General features: G+C 37.4%; 1 long non-coding RNA gene across 1 annotated transcript; it reads left to right on the forward strand.

The window, feature by feature from the left end:
- Window positions 1–932: 932 nt before the first annotated feature.
- On the forward strand, window positions 933–4987 carry LOC147366859 (uncharacterized). The gene is made up of 2 exons (XR_015169502.1): window positions 933–4182; window positions 4735–4987. It is a non-coding gene; the product is annotated as an uncharacterized LOC147366859 (long non-coding RNA).
- Window positions 4988–10932: the final 5945 nt, after the last annotated feature.

Genomic DNA, 10932 nt, shown 5'->3' on the forward strand with positions numbered 1-10932 from the left:
AAATGAAGAATTTCAAAAGGAGCTAGGAGAAACCCTATAGAAAATTTCATCATCTACCCACACAGATTTGTCCAGATGGAAAGCACCTGAAAATCTATGGTATTCTTTGTAATGTATTATGAAATGCTGATATATTTAATTTCATATGAACTAAGGACAATTTTCCTGGGAGAAAAACGTATTGTGTGTGTGCAATATGAAGTGCCAAACACAAACACACATGTTCTCAAACTTGCTCAGATGGAAAGCACCTGTAAAGTTGTGGTATTCTCTTTGGAATAGCATAAATATTGATAGATTTTTAACAGCATGTGAACTGAGAACAGCTTTGCCTAGGACAGCAAGAGATTCACAGACATGGAAAACAAACTATGGTTTCCAAAGGGGAAAGTGGGGAAAGAGTAAGCTAGGAGTTTGGGATTAACATATACATCCTAGTATGTATAAACTAGATAACCAACCAGGACCTACTGTATAGCACAGAGAACCTTGCTAAGCCTAGCTTCCTCATCTGTAAAATGGGGATGATTACAAGGTCTACTTCATAAGGTGTAAGTATGAGATGAATTAATCCAAATGAAGTAATGATTGCAGCACTGGCAATGATAAGTATACAATAATTGAAAAGCATTATTATTATTACCATTCTTATTTCCCTGAGATAATTTACCAAGGTCACACCTCTGCTGCTGCTGCTGCTAAGTCACTTCAGTCGTGTCCGACTCTGTGTGACCCCATAGACAGCAGCCCACCAGGCTCCCCCATCCCTGGGATTCTCCAGGCAAGAACACTGGAGTGGGTTGCCATTTCCTTCTCCAGTGCAGAAAAGTGAAAGTAAAGTCGTTCAGTCGTGTCTGACTCTTAGCGACCCCATGGACTGCAGCCCACCAGGCTCCTCCATCCATGGGATTCTCCAGGCAAGAGTACTGGAGTGGGTTACCATTGCCTTCTCTAATAAATAGGAAACATGGAATTTGAGCCAAGCATTTAACAAGGTTGGGCTTCCCAGGTGGCTCAATGGTAAAGAATTCACCTGTCAATGTAGGAGATACAGGTTCTGTCCCTGGGTCAGGAACATCCCCTGGAGGAGGAAGTGGCAACCCACTCCAGTATTCTTGCCTGGAGAATTCCACCGACAGAGGAAACTGGCAGGCTACAGTCCATGGGGTTGCGAAGAGTCGGACACGACTGAGCAACTGAGTACGCGTGGGCCCGCACACACACACATTTAACAGGGTTATCACAGGACGGTTAAAAAAGAAGGTCATTTTAATTTTTTTCTTTGTGCTGGTAGTAGACATGTAGTACTTCTGCAATCAGAAAATAATAACATTTATAGATGTTATATAAAAATTGAAGAATTAAAAATTAAAATGTAAAGCCTGTCAAATATGACATCGCAGATCGTTTATCTGATTGTCACCTCATTGCATTTCCCTTCAGCCTGATAATAACTAGCTTTTCTATAGTGGTTTTAAAATGTGCAAAGTACTCTCAAAAACATTATCTCATTTAATCTTCAAATGAATATTTGGGCTTATATTATGACTGCAATTATGATGCCTATTTCATAGATCAATTAAGTCTATAGAAATTCAAGGTCACTGTGTTTTCCCTCCAAGTATATTCTGATTTCTGCTTAACCACTGGTTATGTATCCCTGCATCCGCTGGGCCTCTGCCAGGTATCTGCTGCTGGTCTGACCAATCCATCTCTTCCTAGACCAGATACTTGATTTCTCTGCCAAGACAAGATATTCCCAGGCCTCTTTCCTATCTCAAGTTTGCATCCCTGTGACTACATGGCCCTGGCTCAGATGCATAGATTGTTTTTGGATGTGTCAAATACAGAAATTTCTTTTAGTTAAACATTGTTCTTCTCTGAGAAAACATTAACTAGTCTTTGGGGATCAGTCATGATGTACAATATACTTGGAGCCAAATTAGAAAATATTTTGCAAAAATGTGAACACTAAACACATATAAGACAATATTATTATTATGTGGTATGTAAATATCTCCTCACTGTGTAGCCATGCAGAGAGGGAGGAGGTTAAACAGGCACTTCATGCCCCAGTGAAACTTTTATGGAAGGAATATTAATATATTTTCATGCTATAAAAAAAGCATTAATACTCTCTGATCCAGCAGTTCTACTCCTAGGAATTATATCCTTTAGATTTATAATAAATCAGATAAACAAAGGTTTAGGTGCAAAGATGTTCATCAATGTTATTTATAACACTAAAAATGAGAAGCAACTTATATACAACACAAAATGCTATTAAATAAAGTATGGCACATTCATGTGATGAAAGTCATGTTATCAGAGACAATTTAAAAACATAAGAACTTCTCATCATTTATTATTAAGTGAAAAAGTTTACAAAACAACATTTGTAATGTGTTCCCAATTTTATTTTGTTTCTATGAGCATAGAAAATAGATTGGAAGAATACAGACTAAAAGGTTAACTCTGGGTAAACTTAAATGATGCTATTATCATGAGTAATTTAAATTACTTGTGTGTTTTTTTTAAATCATTTTTTACAATAAATGTTATTTGGTAATCGGGAAAGATAATTCATAAAAAATAGAACAAAGATAAAAAATGACGTTATCTAGTTTGTACCCCAGGACTACTTTTAAATGAAAGATTTCCTTAGAGAATACTTCTCACGTTCAGAGGGAAATTTTCACTGTCATGACAGCCTGTAGCCTTAGCAACATTTCACTGGATGCATACAACCATCCAAAATGCGAGGAGAAAAATAAGGGCTACAGATCTCATATTTCAATTTTATTTTTTCATTTTGGATCTGCACGTTTATACGATCATGACTTTTACCTGAGTTTTAAAAGATATGGAAATTACTAATCAGTCTGGCTGGCCAAGTGTGGTTTTTTGGTTTTTTGTTTTTTTTTTTTGGTCACCTGTTGCTCTGTATTCCTCAGCAATTATTACTAATGTTACACAGACTGCCAGACTGCCAAGGGCCTGTGGAAGAAAAATATTACTGCAGAGTTTTGGAAAAATTACCTCTTTGTAATGTATTAATTTCAGTTTTCTTATTTCTTGCTATAAATTAAGTTAAATGTAATACCTATTTACCTCCATACCTATTTTGTCTTTGTAACTTTCCAGATGTTCTCCCCAGCCATTGAATATTTGTGTTCTTTATAAATTATCCACGAATAGAATCATCTTCCAAATATAATTTAAATGTATCCTCATCCATCCACTTGTGTTATTCTTCTCATCTTTCTTATGTATCATCTGCTAATTTATCTTCTAGCTCATTAATAATGTTGTTAAACAAGACTAACCTTTGCACCAACCACACCTTTAGACAACTCCCTATTTCCAATACATTGTCATTTATCATCGCTGATATTCACATTCTTGGAGCCAGATTTTAATGCTTGTGACAGTACTCTTATGCCAGTCTACTTGAATTCATTTCATAAGTAATTCCATGAGACAGTATATAAAGGAATTTACAGTAGTAACAGTTTTATATAATTTTCACTGGATTTAATTTTCCATTGATTTTGTCATTTTACCCAAGATGGTTTATTTAAATGATTCTGACACTGGCATGTCTAAAGCCAAATGCAATATTTTCCTCCCCAAACCTCTGAGCCCTCCTCATTTTGAGTTCCTTTTTTTTGTCACCACCAGTCAGCTAATTGTGTAAGACATTATCTTTGATCCTTCTGCTTTTTGGCTCCTGTCCTGTCAGCCAGAGTATCTAATCCTCCTGCGAGTACCCTCATATTGAGATTGTGCTAATGCTGGTCTCTGTACAGTGCCCTGCCTCTCTTTCCTCACCAGCAATGTTAGAAAAATTCCTCAAGGGTCTTTACTGATTTATTCTGATAAACCTGCCCAAATCACCCATCTATTCTGTTCTGCTGCTTTTGCACCCATCTCTCATTTCTACAGATATAATCACTTCCTCTGTGTGTTCCCCAGGCTCCAGATATTGTTATATAAATTCATAAAGCAAAATGGAATAAATATGCAAAATTTAAAATGACAGAAAATAACCAAATCATCTATATTTGACTTTGTTTTCCATCAAAACACTTCAAGCAACACAAAAGAAGTGATGCTGTGAAGATCTGACTCAGGACCATTGGCCTTTTCCATTCTACTCCTTGCTTCGACTTCATGCTAGGGGTAATGGATGAAAATCACAATTCTGGGAAGAATGGCTCTGGCCCCTTTAGTTTTCCTATATTCCTTATATACCAGATAATGTAAGCTGGGAGTTCAAAGGCCTTCCCTCCTGTGTGGCTGAAGTAACATTCTGATTAAACAGATCAATTAAGAAGAGGGTTTATTTTTTAACTGACCCCTAAATCTGTGCCCCACACTGTACTACAAATATTAGAGAAGTATTTTTCAAGTTGTGGGTTAAGACCCATAAGGAAATCAATTTAGGGTCATAAAATCCATTTGGTGGGTCACAATTAGCATGTATTTTTAAAGAAAATGAAATAGGATGAAATACAAAACATCAGAGTGCATTATATATGTACATATTGGATCCCAAAGTACAATGTATTTTTTTCTGTGGGTTGCAGTAAAAAAAAATTGAATAATACTGTGCTGGGGCATACAAAAGAATACATGTGTTTTCCTGCTTCTAATACGTTTGAAACTTGTATAGATGAAACAGAATAATTTTATGACCATATCTAATTCAGTTTTATATTATGTGTTTTACAGATGGAGGTAGGTTTGGATCATTAGGCAGCTTTGACAGGTGGCTGGTTTACCATGGCTGGTGCCACTAAAAATGATAGAAGTTGGATGCTGTGTAGGTGGAAAACTTTATCAACCAACCATCAGTTCAACCAATGTTTTAATGGGCAGATAAGACATTTACAGAAAGACTCCAAAACAAGATTTGCTAAAATTGATTATATGAGTGACTTTTTATATATGTACTATAATAAAACATAACCACTCCACCCCCGCACCAATTGTCCAGCTCACTCCTGCTCTCAGTCTCAGCTTAGACCTCCTTTCTCTCCTCTGATGGTGCCCCTGCGATTTCCCATTGTGTGATGTCATGCTTAGCACCAGGTTTGCTTTTCCATGACCCCTACTTAATTGTTAACTCCATGATGACAGAAACTGAACCCATCTTGTTCTCTTTTTCCATCTCTGAGTCTAGCAGAGTCAGATACTCCATGTCTAGCACTCCATAAATACCAACTGAACATATAATATGCAAAGTGACTCTAGGTTATTTTTTGAGAACTTTAATTCTTCTGCATTTAAAAGTATTTACTTTTAGGCAGTTAAGAGTTAGGTAATGAAGAAGGATTTTTCATTCCTTGCAGGTCTGTATTATCTGAAAAATGTCTAGAAATAGGAAATAATTTATAATTAAAAACTAATATTTTTATTTTGATTTTTTTTAATTTTATTTTATTTAACTTTACAATATAGTATGGTTTTGCCATATATCAAAATGAATCTGCCACAGGTATACACGTGTTCCCCATCCTGAACACTCCTCCCTCCTCCCTCCCAATACCATCCCTCTGGGTCGTCCCAGTGCACCAGCCCCAAGCATCCAGTATCGTGCATCGAACCTGGACTGGCGACTCGTTTCATATATGATATACATGTTTCAATGCCATTCTCCCAAATCATCCCACCCTCTCCCTCTCCCACATTGAATGATAATTGCTTTACAGTGTTGTGTTGGTTTCTGCCATACATTAACATAAATCAGCCATAGGTCCGCTCCCTCTTGAACTTCCCTCCCACCACCCATCCCATCCCACCCCTCTAGGTTGTCACAGAGCAGCAGGTTGAGCTCCCTGCATCACACAGCAAATTCCCATTACCTATCTATTTTACATATGGTAATGTTTATGTTTCCATGCTATTCTCTGAATTTGTCCAACCCTCTTCTTTTCCTACTGCGTCCACAAATCTGTTCTCTATGTGAGCATCTCTACTGCTGCCCTACAATTAGGTTCATTGGTACCATTTTTTAGATCCCATATATACGTGTTAATATATGATATTTGTTTTTCTCTTTCTGACTAAGTTTACTCTGTATGACCCCATGGACTGTAGCCCACCAGGCTCCTCCATCCATGGGATTTTCCAGGCAAGAGTACTGAGTGGGCTGCCATTTCCTTCTCCAGGGGATCTTCCCGACCCAGGGATCAAACCCGAGTCTCCTGCATTGCAGACAGACGCTTTACCATCTGAGCCACCAGGGAAGCCCAAAAACAACAATAGTTTTCCTTTATTTTAAATAAAACTGGACTGGACTGGGGAATAAAAGAGAGTTTGATGGAAACCCAGCCAATGGGAATGTCTCTTTCCTTTTGAAAGGCTGTCTTTGGACAGCCCATTGTCTTAGGCCTACCTCCTTCCTCCTAAGCATCTCTTCCTTCTTGCAATGGATGTTTGGAATTATTGACATTAAAATTACATTAAAAAATTTCTCAACCTGAGAAGTATGATAATCTTATGTCAAAATTATTTATTTATCTATTCCTCACATATGAAAGGGATATGTATGTGTCAGCTGGGTAGACAATATTAATGGTGAGATTAAAATTACCATACAATTCTGAAAAAATAGATTAAAATTAATCAAAATGAACCATTTAGTGAAATAATAATAATGAAAGTAAGATCAAGTATCTATTTCCTATTTTACAATAGTAAAAATACAGTAGATTTCTTTTAAATCTATTTTGGGGTTAAAAATAGATTTATATTTGTTTAATATATCTGTTTTTGAGAAACAGATATAAACTCTGCAGGAAAATGTCTATAAGGACATTCACAGTCAGTTCTGACTGCAATTTTAGAGATGGTCCCCAAACCAGTCATAGATGCCAGAATAAGGACCTCTGCTTTCCAATTTACATGGTGGTGTTTACACATAATCTCACGTGATCCGTATAAACTTCCTGTGGTTAGGTCAGTTATCTCCATTACTAATGGGGAAACCAGGCATTCCAATCACTGATTTAAAATGATTTCTCCCCGACTCAGCCCCACATCATACAGCTGATAGCAGAACAAAACTAGATTATAGATTTGTATTATACTTTCATACTTTGCGCCTTAAGATATTTTATTCGAACTCACATAAATAAAACATTTACAAAACTCCTTTAATAGTCGTATTTTGCAGGAATTTCATATGTATGTTTCCCTAATGTGAAAACAACAAAGTGGTCATAGTTCAGCATCATCACACATTACCTTCTTGAGACTGACCGTGTGCACAATGCCTGCTCTCAAGCCCCTGCCAGCTTGGCAAGCCAGAGCAGGAGAGAAAGCTGCAGGTCCACCGCATGGCAGGCTAGCATCCTCTCTCCAGGCCAACAGGCCATTCTGCTAATGGGCTTTTGTATTTTGTAATTAAATAAAGGAGCCATGTAATGCATGCCTATCTCTTCACTTGATGGAATACTGGTCTCTTGACCTACTTAAGGTATGTCTGTCATAAATAAGTTGCTGATGTATTTTAAGCGCTTGTAGATTTTTTTGTGGGTGGTTGGGTGGGGAGGGAGAGTTTGTTTTCCTTTTAGGGAAAGCTAAGAAATTTGAGGAAAATATGTTAAGTAATAGTTTTGATTTTCTAAAATAGAATAGCACGTGTAATGCTTTGGTCTCTCTTGATTTCTGCTTTGACAGTTCCTCATGCAAACACCAATATCGCCACATCATGATGACTGATGATCATTTGTGGAGTAAACAGAAAACAGTGTCCCAGGACATACCACCTCTGTCTCTGGAGCCAGTTGCCACATTGCAAACATGACAACAAATGAATTGATGATAGCATCTGCTTAATCTGGCTTTTGTCCACATGTCAAGACTGTAAAGTCACTAATTGAGACTTTTTTATTTGCTCTGGTCTAGTTTCTTCATTTCCTACTCTCCAAACTGAGTTTAATTCAATCAACACTGACTGAAAAACTGTCAGTTTTAATGGTGCTACATTTTTTTAATCTTTGATGTTTAACAAACATGCAAACCAAATGTTGTCTTAATCAAAAATAGATTTCTTGGTATCACATTAATATACCAATGTCTGATATTGTGTCTGATATTTCTTAAAAATTAAGAACTTGCACTTGATAGGATTGCTTAAAGTATCTAAAAAGTGCTTAATAAATATTAGCTGATATTCCTGAGATACTTTTTTATGCTAATGGGCAAAGTCAGTAAAGTAATAAAATTATGGATTTATACTGACTCCCGTCCCCATTTAATTTATGAAATAACTAGTTAAGCTAATATTCAATTTGAATTAAAAATAATTTTTAATCCTACAGAGAAATGACAAATAATTCAGTAAGAATTTATTCTCATCTTTTCACCAGTAAATTGAGTGAAAATTAGGTTTACTACTAAGGGAACTAGGTAGTATATCTACACTAGAAGAAGAAAAATTAATGACCTATTAAAAATTTAGCAAGCATCTTTATTAACTTAGGGTATTCTATAGACAAGATAAAATAAAAATAACTTAGTCTGTCCTCTGATACTAATTTATGCCAAACAGACTTCCAAATTAATTCTATTTATGCTTTGCATAGTTTTTTAAGTGGCAGTGTTTGCACCTCTTTTAATGTCATCTACATCAAATTGGATATATTACAAAGGAGCAGAATATGCCTTTTTGGCACAAGAATTATTTTAGGCTGATTCTTTTTAAGAAACATCAGACACAAGAGAAGCTCTGAAAACGGAGTGGAAGTCACCCCTTTGTAAGAGACATTGGTAAGGGAAATCTCCATTTGTAGGGGCATTTCTCTCCCTGGGCCAGGAATAGGGGGATGACTAAATCTCTAGAAACTCTTATCCACGGAGAAGGCAGAGTCTTAAGTCTGTTTAACAACTGGACCCTGGTTGACTGTGGTTTGCCTGATAATCTCCCATACCTGGCTCCCCACAACCCAACATGTTTCTTTTTTCTTTAGCTGGAGACAATATTAAATATGTTGGTTGGGCCATTTGGGGGAGTTGCTCAGCCTCCTTGGGATCTGCCATATATATAGGAGGTATACATGTTAAACTTCAGTTTGTTTTTCCTCCTGTTAATCTTTCACTAGAGGGAGGGTCTCAGCCAAGAACCTAGAAGGGCAGAGGGAAAAGTATTTTTCCTCCCCTACCAACTCATTTTTCTATGAGTTGATATCTAAATAAATAAATATCATCTATCAGTTGATATCTAAAAATAATTTAAAATACAGTTTACATCGCCTGGCTTCCCAGGTGGCACAGTAGTAAAGAATCTGCCTCCCAAACAGGAGACCCAGTTTCAATCCCTGGGTCAGGAAAATGCCTTAGAATAGGAAATGACAACCCACTCCAGTCTGGAAAATCCCATAGACAGAGGAGCCTGGCAGGCAAGTCCATGGGGTCTCAAAGAGTCAGACATGACGGAGTGACTAAGCACACACACCCTCTTACATCACCTGAAACTAATAAATCAACTATACTTCAATAAAAATAAATGATATACGGCAACCCACTCCAGTGTTCTTGCCTAGAGAATCCCATGGACAGAGGAGCCTGATGAGCTACAGTCCACGGGGTCACAAAGAGTTGGACATGACTTAGCAACTAAACAACAACAGTTCAATCATAATCAATACATGACTATAAGCTCTTATTTTTTAATATATGTTCCTCAAGATGAAGCATAAGGTCTTTTCCAGGCCCATGAACACTACAGAACGCAGTACTCCAGCACACACTGGGTGTTCAACAAAAATTTGTGTATAAAGCAATCCATTCTATAGGTACACCGCTCTCTATAGAGTTAGAGCCACTAAGTATGCATCCAACATTGCCCTCTAGTGGTTAGCATGCCTCGGTGAGTCTTGGTTCTACTGGTTTCACCTGAGATTCCTGTTAAGCCATTCTTTCCTAAGAATTGTATTCCATAGACAGCTGAGAGCTTTTTTGGCAAGGCAACAGTCTTCTCAGATTGTAACAGAAACCTAAATAAAGTAGGTAGGATGTGATTTGAAGGCGCAAATTGGTTACATATTTGTAATAGTCTCCTGTTTTAATATGCAGTTTGACAGTAATCCCATATTTCATGTAAAGACTCTAATCGGATTGAAATGATGTGGTTCAAAGGAGTTTCTTGAGGCACCGTGGTAAGGAGGCTTATAGGGTCTACCAGAACTATCAAAATCTACTGTATATTTTAACAGTGCCTTTACTTACATAGCTTGCAAATGAACATCGCAGTGTTAGAGCAGCTCCATATAGAGCCATCTTCACTTTCTCTCTGTTCTTAGTGTATAAGGGAGAAGAACCATCATCTTTCCACTATATTCTCACTCATAACCAGTAATTAGCATGACTCGTGTGTGAACACTTCTTACAATTCCCAGGAAAAAAATGACAAGGAGTTTGTTACTGGGTCAGAGGACAAGGGCTGAGCTGAATGGGTGGCCAGCCACAACCCTAAAAAAAAAACAAAAAACAGAGAAATGTGATTCCTGCCCATGACATCCCCAGGCATTTCCCTCCCTTTTTCACATTGTCTGTTCCCCATGGCACACAAATCTACGTGAGACAGCACAGCCAAATTTATCTCAGTGGATCCTGTTCACTGCTTGCATGGTACACTGGACGGAATGCCTTTCAGCTTAGCATTTGCTTCGTGAAGAGTCAGAATGAAACCAAAGTTATTCTCTACCCAAAAATGAAAAGGTGAAAGAAAGGGCAAAAGCACAATATTGTCATTAATAAAACTAAGAGTGCTTGCACATGTACAGGGTACAATACCATTAACAACGCTGGCAAGAATTTGGCATGGAGATATGTCCCTGGCAACTATTTTGTGCCCTCCAGCTGCACCAGGCATAACTCAGGAGAATCTAATTTGCATTACTCAGCATTAGACCTGGAAACACC

This window comes from Bos grunniens, chromosome 8, assembly GCF_055505025.1.
Source record: "Bos grunniens cultivar Pamir isolate PY7600 chromosome 8, Bosgru_T2T1.0, whole genome shotgun sequence".
NCBI lineage: Eukaryota > Metazoa > Chordata > Mammalia > Artiodactyla > Bovidae > Bos > Bos grunniens.